Genomic DNA, 9483 nt, shown 5'->3' with positions numbered 1-9483 from the left:
TTGCACTCAAAGCTTTGCAATGGCAAAGATAAGATCGAGAATGGGAAAAAGTCTGGAGTTTATAAGCTTACCTGTGACGATTGCAATAAAGTGTATGTGGGGCAAACGGGCCGTAGTTTCACTACTAGGTATAAAGAGCATGTTGCGTCATATAGACATAACCATCCAGAGAAGTCCAATTTTGCAAAGCACTTATTAGATACAGGTCACACTTTATCTGAGAATCATTCTTTTGATATTTTACATGTTTGCGAAAAGGGATTGCGTTTGGGTGTTCTGGAACAACTGGAAATAATTAGGTACAACAATAGGGGCATGATTCTTAACGAACAATTGAATGTTGCGTCATCGCCGTTATTACGAATTTTTCCATCTCACTCACACTTGCACGGTAGGGGGAGTGGTCAAGGTATAAATATGGCCGACCATTCTAGACAGGTCATTCCGTTGCCGGGCGTCAGACCGTCAACAACTCCTGAGGATGCCTCGTAGAGAGGCGAAACACGTGTCGAGGTTTATTCTTTTGGTGGTGGTTTGTTATATTTATTTGCGTATTTATTTTTGCGGTGGGAGGGTGGGAATATTAATTGCATGTAAAAATACGCAAGTAAGTATAACGGGTTAGCACTGATTGACTAGCACGTTATCTTTTCGCGGATTAGCAAAATAATATTTTGGTTTTAAATAGAATTTTGTTACAATGGTCATTTTTAATTCCATAATTCCAGACTTTGAGACCCAATATTGGATTTCAATACCGGTATTGAGAACGATTTGAATGCTCTAGTAAATACCCCGTTTTCAATAGTATTTATAATCTTGAAATAAACAAACGCTTCTGAACGCAGTCAAAAGTAAAACTGGCAGAAATTTGGTCTGCACGAAAACATCGTTACTGTTGATAACTTGTAAACAAGAAAACATTACAAGGAGGCAAACAACAATTTTCCGCCCTAGAGGAAAATTTTTAATATAATAGGGAAAACGCGTGAGTTGAGTCGTTTTGTACACAGAGGTTTTGTGGAAACGTGTAAAAATTCACGAGAAGTTGTTCTGTATATATTTTGCACTTTTTAAAGAGTTCTGAAGCGCACAGTTTGGTAGAAAACGCTTTTATACATTAGTACCTACCCGTACCACGAGTCACTGATAGTGTCAACACTGACATATACGCTAACGTCTGCGTAATTTACTTTACATCTCGCTCACACTATACTATTATGTTAGTAACGAATCATACCTATTTCATCGAGAAATCACTTGTCGGAGAACCATTACAGATTTCTGACAACCTCTGTACACAACCCAACGTCGACCAAGTGTTTAAGAGAGGATAGTGGACGACACAAACATAGTCCCCATTTTCCTCCTTGGATATTGACACAATTTATTGTATATTAACAATAGCTTTTTACTATTTAAATAGCTTTTAACGATTTTTTGATTATTTCAGAGGTAAAAGCGAAAACAATTTATATATAAATATTCACAAGATCTCATCTCTTTTAATAATTAAATAAGCGAAAAAATAAAACTACGGGGCATAGCTGTGGTAAGTTTACATTAAATTGCGTAAAAATATTTTCTGTAATGTTAATATTCAGCGACAAAAATAGGGACTACGTTTATTATAGAAAAGCGGTTACGCTACTTTGTCATCTCTTGTGATAAGTCACATATTTCTTCTAAACCACAAAACTAAATCCATAAACGTTATAAATATAACCTTATTCTACTTAAAGCTAAGAAGTCCGCCCTCAATTTAAGTTAATCTCCAACATTTTGGCCGCCGCTAACATTTAGAAGCCTCACTAATGCCGTTCTAGTTTTTCCCGCATCACGGCCAAAGCGAACCAGCTGACTCTGAGCTCCATATACGCGTGGTTTTCGACGCATCTAGAGATCAGGTTGTTAAAGGCACTGACTGCAATAGGGATATGTTTTTTGAATAACACGCTGTATAGAATTACATGACAACTCACACGTTTAACTAACCAACATAAGTCTGAGCTTCAAATGTGAATGGGTTTTAAGAGTCTTGAGGTCTAGTTATGGGTTCTGTAGAGAAATATGTAGTGAATTATCTATGTATTGAATTACAAGATCGCACGACGCGCCATGCGCCATTTATTACATAATATAGTTGCCTAAGTAACTTGGGTTAATTATGAGTAAAGTAGTCTAAAAGCCTTAATTACCATTTGGCTTATTTTAGAACAGACAAGGCATATTCAGGCGACGTACAGAGTAATCTAAGTAGGGACTTAATATCACAAATGCGAAAGTGAAAGAACTATGCATGTCTGTCTGTCTGTTACCTCTTCACGCTTAAACCGTTGAACCGATTTAGATGCAATTCGGTATGGAGATAGTTAAAGGCCCGGGTTTAACATAGGATAGTTTTAATCAATCATAATTAACGTTCCACGCAGACGGAAACGAGGGCAGAAGCTAGTAGAATATAAATAATTTTAGAATATAAATGTATTTCTCGTGACTTTTAGGGTCGTGATTCTTTCGGATTGATTAGTGATATATGGTTGCTGGTCAGTAGATATATAATACTTTTTACAGTACATATGGTGCTACTTTTCCACCCTAGGGCGAGATTAAGGACAATACGTGCCTATGTCAATAATTTAAAGGGCCATATGTACTGTCTTCTGCATTCGGTCGTATTTCAATTTATCGCCACTTATTGCGAATATCATACTTATCGCAATTGTATCGTAATGTACTATTACTTAGTACCGTAAGGCGTAAGGTTTTATTAATTACGGCATATTATTATCGAATCGTAAAAGCAAAAGTTAATCAAGTTCTGAATTCGGAAATCTGCCTACGTGTACAACAACAATACCATTAACTATTCTATGACTTCTATGAGTTTTTGAATTTCAGTTACGGTTATTATAACTGGTAGGGCAGAACGGTAATAGCGATAACTGCTTCTGACACGGCACGCTCGCATTTATTTGATTTAATTACCTAACTAACAAAACTAATTTCTCTCTTCCATCATTATCATCACCAGCATTTTTACCTTCCAATTCTGGAAACTTGCTTCTTATCATTGTACAACATATTGTCTGGCCTAGTGCGTAGTGAACCTGCCTGCGAAGCCGATGGTCCTGGGTTCAAATCCCGGTAAGGGCATTTATTTGTGCGATGATCACAAATGAATATTTGTTCCTGATGAGTCTTGGGTGTTTTCTATGTATATAAGTCAGTATTAATCTATAGGTATGTATAAGTCTGTATATCGTCACCTAGCACCATAGTACAAGCTTTGCTTAGTTTGGGACTAGGTTGATCTGTGTAAGATGTTGTACCTTGCAGGGCTCCCAACCGGTATTTTAATACCTCTTAATATCATTCCAAAACCGTTATATTATTTCGTTCATTCAAAAACCGGTTCATGGATGGAACGCGAACTATAAAAATCATCCTCTCTCCTTGACGGTAAGAAAAGGGAACAAAATTGTATGGTTAGCGGTAAACGATATAATATCGGTTAAACTCAAACTCTATTTACGGCGATATATTATTTCCGTGATATTTTATTTACTCGACTACTAACGTTTTCCCGTATAAAACGAGCGTACATTTAGATAAGTCTATCATTTAACCATATCACGTCCTGTCTGCGTACGCACCCGCCTGTCAAATTGAAAGATTAATAGTCTACATGACATTTGTACACGGGCGCTTATGTTACTTATTTACATTTTTATGTGCATTATGGGATCCATTAAGACTCTGTTAAATGCTGTGCAAACATGGCATATAGATTGATATAATTTTGTTTTTACCGCACAGCTCGTCTGTGGTCACATAAATTCCTTGAAAACTGATGAGATAAATGAAAATTATCTCAACATTAAATTTATATTTACACCGCTTTTGAGTTATTATGGGGGAAATAACAAACAGAAGAATAACAGAAGGACGTAAGTGCCTTAAAAATACACTTACTATTTGTGTTTCTTTTTTAAATATGATAGAAATGCTTTACCGTCTATTAGCTTGGTCCGACACGCTTATATTTAAATACAATGAAATAATACCTATATTTGCGTCGGGGGTAGGGGGTAGTAGGTAATTTATTTTATACATATTTAGTTATTTATATTTAAGTTTAGTTTTTAATTCGTTTATTATGTTTAGAATAATTATATGTAATTTTAGTTATGAAATAAACGATTTTAATATATTTATATTACAAATAAATAACAACAGAAGCCTACATGAATTTAATTGCATCTTGGTCTTTATTTTAATAAAACGTTTTCTTAAAAAGTTATTATATCATCAATTAACTAAAGGAAATATAAATATATCCGGTTTCCCCACACTAAACCATCTAAACATTGTTAAGTACTTACCATCAAAACCTCATCGTGGCAAAATCACACCACTTCACTGAAACGCACAAAATATCAATTGATCACATCACTAGTGCATATCACAACACATTTCAACAGTTTTTTAGTTAGAAATCAAACGATTTTAGGTCAAAATCTAGGTTCTTTCACATGCGGCGTTCGACGAAGGATTGCTACTGATTATTTCACGCGATTCTACGTATATATAGTTATACAAAATAATACTGGGCGAGCTTACACATTCCATTCTCAACCTTACTTCACTAACCACAAACTACAATTTTATTTGGAAGTTTAGATCGTTCCGCTCTAGGATTCCAAAGCTACGCTATTACAAATCTATATCTTATTGCTTGTAAATTGAGTTGAGAATCACTTGCAGGCGTTTCAGGGCTTTTCTTCACCCCATCCCCTATGGCTTGGTTAGTGTTGGGAAAGCGCTACGGTTTTGTTAACGTTACGTTATTTTTTAACGTTAGTTGGGGTTGGTTGCATCAAACCGTCTGTAACCGTTAAAGCGTTCGCAAAATTTTATTGTATGGGGATTTTCATAGTTCACTACTGAGTGATGTTGATCAGTCTGTCAAGTGTGGATGGTGCTACCCTTAGAGGATATAACCAACGGAGACGCCATGTCTAAAATTTTCGGTACAAAATAGTCTGCCGTTTTTTGCGGGGGCCGCACATCAAATGTATAGGTACGTCATGTCAGATAAACGTCAGTCCATACATATGGTTGACATGTGGTTGACCATTGGCCGCCTATTTTCGACAGAGGGGAACGCCTGTTAATGGCGGCTCCATTGTTAATTACTCCGAGGTGCTACCCGCCCTTATTAACGTCTCTATCATTTATTTTATATTTATCTATTATTTATTCATCATTTATGTAATTACGCTTGATTTTATTGTATCCCTAAAAAATGGGCTATTGAAAGCTGATAGGTACTCAGATTAATAGAAAACTTTTTAAATGGCAACTTTATTATATTATTAATATAATTTCACATATGTGTTAAACGCAATTTTTTATTTGTCGTGTCAGTTGAGGGCAATATTCCGGTTCTTTTTAAGTTTTTATGTAAATTTATCGCACCGCCTTTACTGTTCGAGAGCGCGACGTGTAGTGTGCAAACGTTGCTCCTTGAAGAAACATCCTCGAAAATGGTGAAATCCATGGTGAGCGTTTATTCAACTTAATAATACGCGAGTAACCCGTTTAAAATAATTAGAAAAAGAAATATTTAAAGTAGGTATGTGTAATTATTTGTAGATACTGACTAAATAAATATATGCAAGCACAGAAATTTGCTCTGCGTCGTAGCTATACGCAGCAAGTATTTGTTCTATACATTGTCATATATATCTAAAGACGGGCCTTACGGGCAATACAAATGGTGCCAATACAACGGTGTCACGCACACGAATTCGAGCCAATAGTGCAGTCTAACGCCACAACGCGATTGGTTGATAGCACCATTCTTAGTGCCCGTAAGGCCCGTCATTATATATAGGTATGTCAAGGGTTCTATATGTACTGTAGAGAAAAATTACTCGTAATACACAAGCATGTAGCATATTGGCGTGTTCAGCCTCTAATGCCAGCCAACATACACAGTTATAATTATTTGCCCAAATATTCATATTGCATCAGTTTTCGTGGGCGTCGGAATGATTTTTAAAAAGTGTACCTACATCAAAACATTATATAGTTTGACAAGCCATTTTTGTCAGTAGAAAAGGCGGCAAATTTTAAAAAAAGTAAGCGCGAAAGGTTGACCTGTCATAGAAAATTTTAATTTCGCGCTTTTTTAAACTGACAGAGTGGGTTTGCCATAGTATACATAGCCCTTGAAAACATCCGTCAACATGTTTTCGTCAGTCAGAAAAACGTTATTTTAACCGTTATTTTATTAACGAAACAGTTATCTCGGCCCGTCCCTACAAAATGTTGCCAGCGCAAAAATTAAAAACTGCAATATCACGTTTATGTATACATCTGTTTTTTACTAATTAGGGCTAATACTTTAGGGTTGAGATACAATTCAGACTAATTTGACGAGGGTCGGTGTTTGTGAGTCAAAGAAAACATTACTTTAAGTGAGGTCCGTGATTTTGCTATAATTTGAAGGCTTTATAAGGTTCTGAGGGCTTTATGAAGTTAAATCATACTTCTTTTGACGAAATGAAAGACAGGCATAACCTAAATAAACTGCCTGTACTGCACTAGGGATAGTGTAAACATTCGATACCGCGACGCGACGTACGCGTTTGCGTTAAGTGTCGTTTTGTATGGGATTTTGAGTTTCCATAACGTAACGCTTGGCGATACCGCGACGCGACGTACGCGTTTGCGTTAAGTGTCGTTTTGTATGGGATTTTGAGTTTCCATAACGTAACGCTTGGCGATACCGCGACGCGACGTACGCGTTTGCGTTAAGTGTCGTTTTGTATGGGATTTTGAGTTTCCATCAAAGTGAATTAAATCACTAACAAAGACATATGTAACTTCGTATAACACGAATAAAGTCTAAGGAAAAAACATGCCTCGGAATTCAAGTAAAAGTCATTCTCGAATAGATGTCGCACACACCTTTAGCCTATCCTCGGCTAGATGGCGTGACGACGCCGTTTCATATTTAACAATTTTAACACATAGATATCAGTGAATGAACATGGATCAAAATGATATAAAAATAATAAAATCATTTATCCATATATGTACATTTTTTGATAACTTTATACGTTTTCATTTTGAGTTTTAGTCGTGTGTCGATAGATGGCAGTAAATTTACAGTGACTACAAAATTTACAATGACAGGACCCCTCTATACTATCTATTATTTTTGATCACTAATAACGTCACGCTTGGCGCGCTGTTCGAAATCCCATACGATAATAGACATAACACAAACGCGAGCGCTCAGATAACTAATTTTCTTTTTTCAATATTTTTCTTTCCGAACTTACTTATAAGGCGTATCCAGACCAGTAAATTTTTCGCCAATCTGATTAAATTGCCCGATCGAATCAGGCCGTGCGGATGCAAACCAATACCAAAAAATACCAATTTGTGACGCCAGTATTTTTGTTCTGGGGCATTTTTTCAATTTAGAGGGCTCTAAATATCACCATAAATCTAAAATTGGTGATTAAATTAGAGATTGACGCCAATTTCATTTCTGATCAAATCGGTCGATTTGATCATCCCCTCTGGATACCGCTTTATAGGTTTTCTGACTAGCACTTTCGGCCTAGACAATAATAAATATTTGAAAAAATTGTATTTTTGGTAAGTACAAGCTTTTATTTCTGACTGTATTTTTCTTTCCACAGGCAACTAATACACGACAAAATTCTAACAACCCCAAACACAATTGTGTTGCGTTGTTATATCACAGAGTTCCTATGGCCTCCTGTCTCCATCATCAGATTCAGGTTGATGGTACCATATATTGCATTGTCACTCGACTTACAAATGTCACCAAGAATCCACCAAAAATACAGCCCTGAATGCCCCCCTTAATAATGAATAATGTCGTATGTCCCCCTTTTTAAACGGCCAAAAGGTGGGTCCCGAATTTAGCTTTTAGCGAATTTTCATCTGTAAGATCATCATCATCATCATTGGCCTTCGAGTCTATTACAGACTATACAAGCAGTTTCAGGTAGGGAGACAACGTTTTTCGTGGCTGTGTAAGCCAATACGGGAGCGGCAAACACGACCACAGGCCTGGCAGGTGTAATGTGCCCGTGGCGAGCAGGTGTCGGGCTGATGACGCTACATACAAATAAAACTAAATATTTAGCAATGTGACAGACAGACGGACGGACAGAGCGCACCATAAGGATTCCTTTTTACGTTTTTGGTACCTACGAAACCTTAAAAAATCATATCATAATTACTATTCAAACTAAAAAGCCTAGAAAAATATAAGTTGCTAAACGTTAAAAAGCACCCTGTATACACTCTGTGTCTTAACCCTCGCGTGCAGCGGCCGGCTGCCCGTTCCCACACTCATGGTTACTTTAACCCTTCAACTGCTTACGGTAAGCTCGTTGGTTAAATATTAAATTAGTACAGTCGAGCAAAGAAGCTATAAAAGAAATAAAAGTATATGAATAACTAGGTAGTGGTAAGCCGTTAAATTAAAAAACCGCCAAGTGCGAGTCGGACTCGCGCACGAAGGGTTCCCTACCATCACGCACAAGACGGCATTTGTTGCATGGGAGCCCCACTTAAATATTTATTATACTCTGTTTTTAGTATTTGCTGTTATATCGGCAACAGAAATACATCATCTGTGAAAATTGCAACTGCCTATCTATCACGGCTTATGAGATACGGCCTGGTGACAGACAGACGGACGGACAGACGGACAGACGGACAGCGGAGTTTTACTACTAGGGTCCCTTATTTTTGGGTACGGAACCCTAAAAATGCAAAAACCGAGGTACCTACCCGAGTAATTAATCGCATTGCATCGATTGGTTGATGACTTCGCATCACGCGCGCGATTAGAGGCAAATAGTTGCGTTGGACTGCACGCTTGGCTCGCATTCGTACGCAGCGGTGTCACTGACACCGTTGTGTTGACACCACTCTTGGTGCCCATAAGGTCCGTCTTTACTAAGTCATATACAGGGTAGAAAATTTAATGGGCCCTGGAGCCTGGAGGGAGAGTGCCTTCAAATCTTAAGTTAAAATTACACCAAGAAAAGTCTGCAGCGATTTTGTTAGCTCACGCAGTGCAAGTGCCATTTTAAAAGTCAAACTTCTATGAAATTATGACGTATAAATAATACTTGCACTGCGTAGGCTATTAAAATCGCTGCAGACTTTTCTTGGTCTAACTCTAGCTCATTTTACTTAAAGGAAGCATTATTTTATTTTTAAAGGATATTTTCCACACTGTATAAGTCATTGACGTATAGTATCTAAGGACGAGCGTTACGGCACTAAAAATTGTACTAGTTCAGCGGTGTTACTCACGAATTCCAGCCAATCATGCAGTCTAACGCAACTAGTTACGACCAATAGCGCGCGTAATGCGAACTCATCAACCAATGCGTGCGTGATGCGAAGTCATCAACCAAT

Source organism: Cydia splendana, chromosome 26 (genome assembly GCF_910591565.1).
Source record: "Cydia splendana chromosome 26, ilCydSple1.2, whole genome shotgun sequence".
NCBI classification, from domain to species: Eukaryota; Metazoa; Arthropoda; class Insecta; order Lepidoptera; family Tortricidae; genus Cydia; species Cydia splendana.
Note: the sequence above shows the minus strand (reverse complement) of the source record.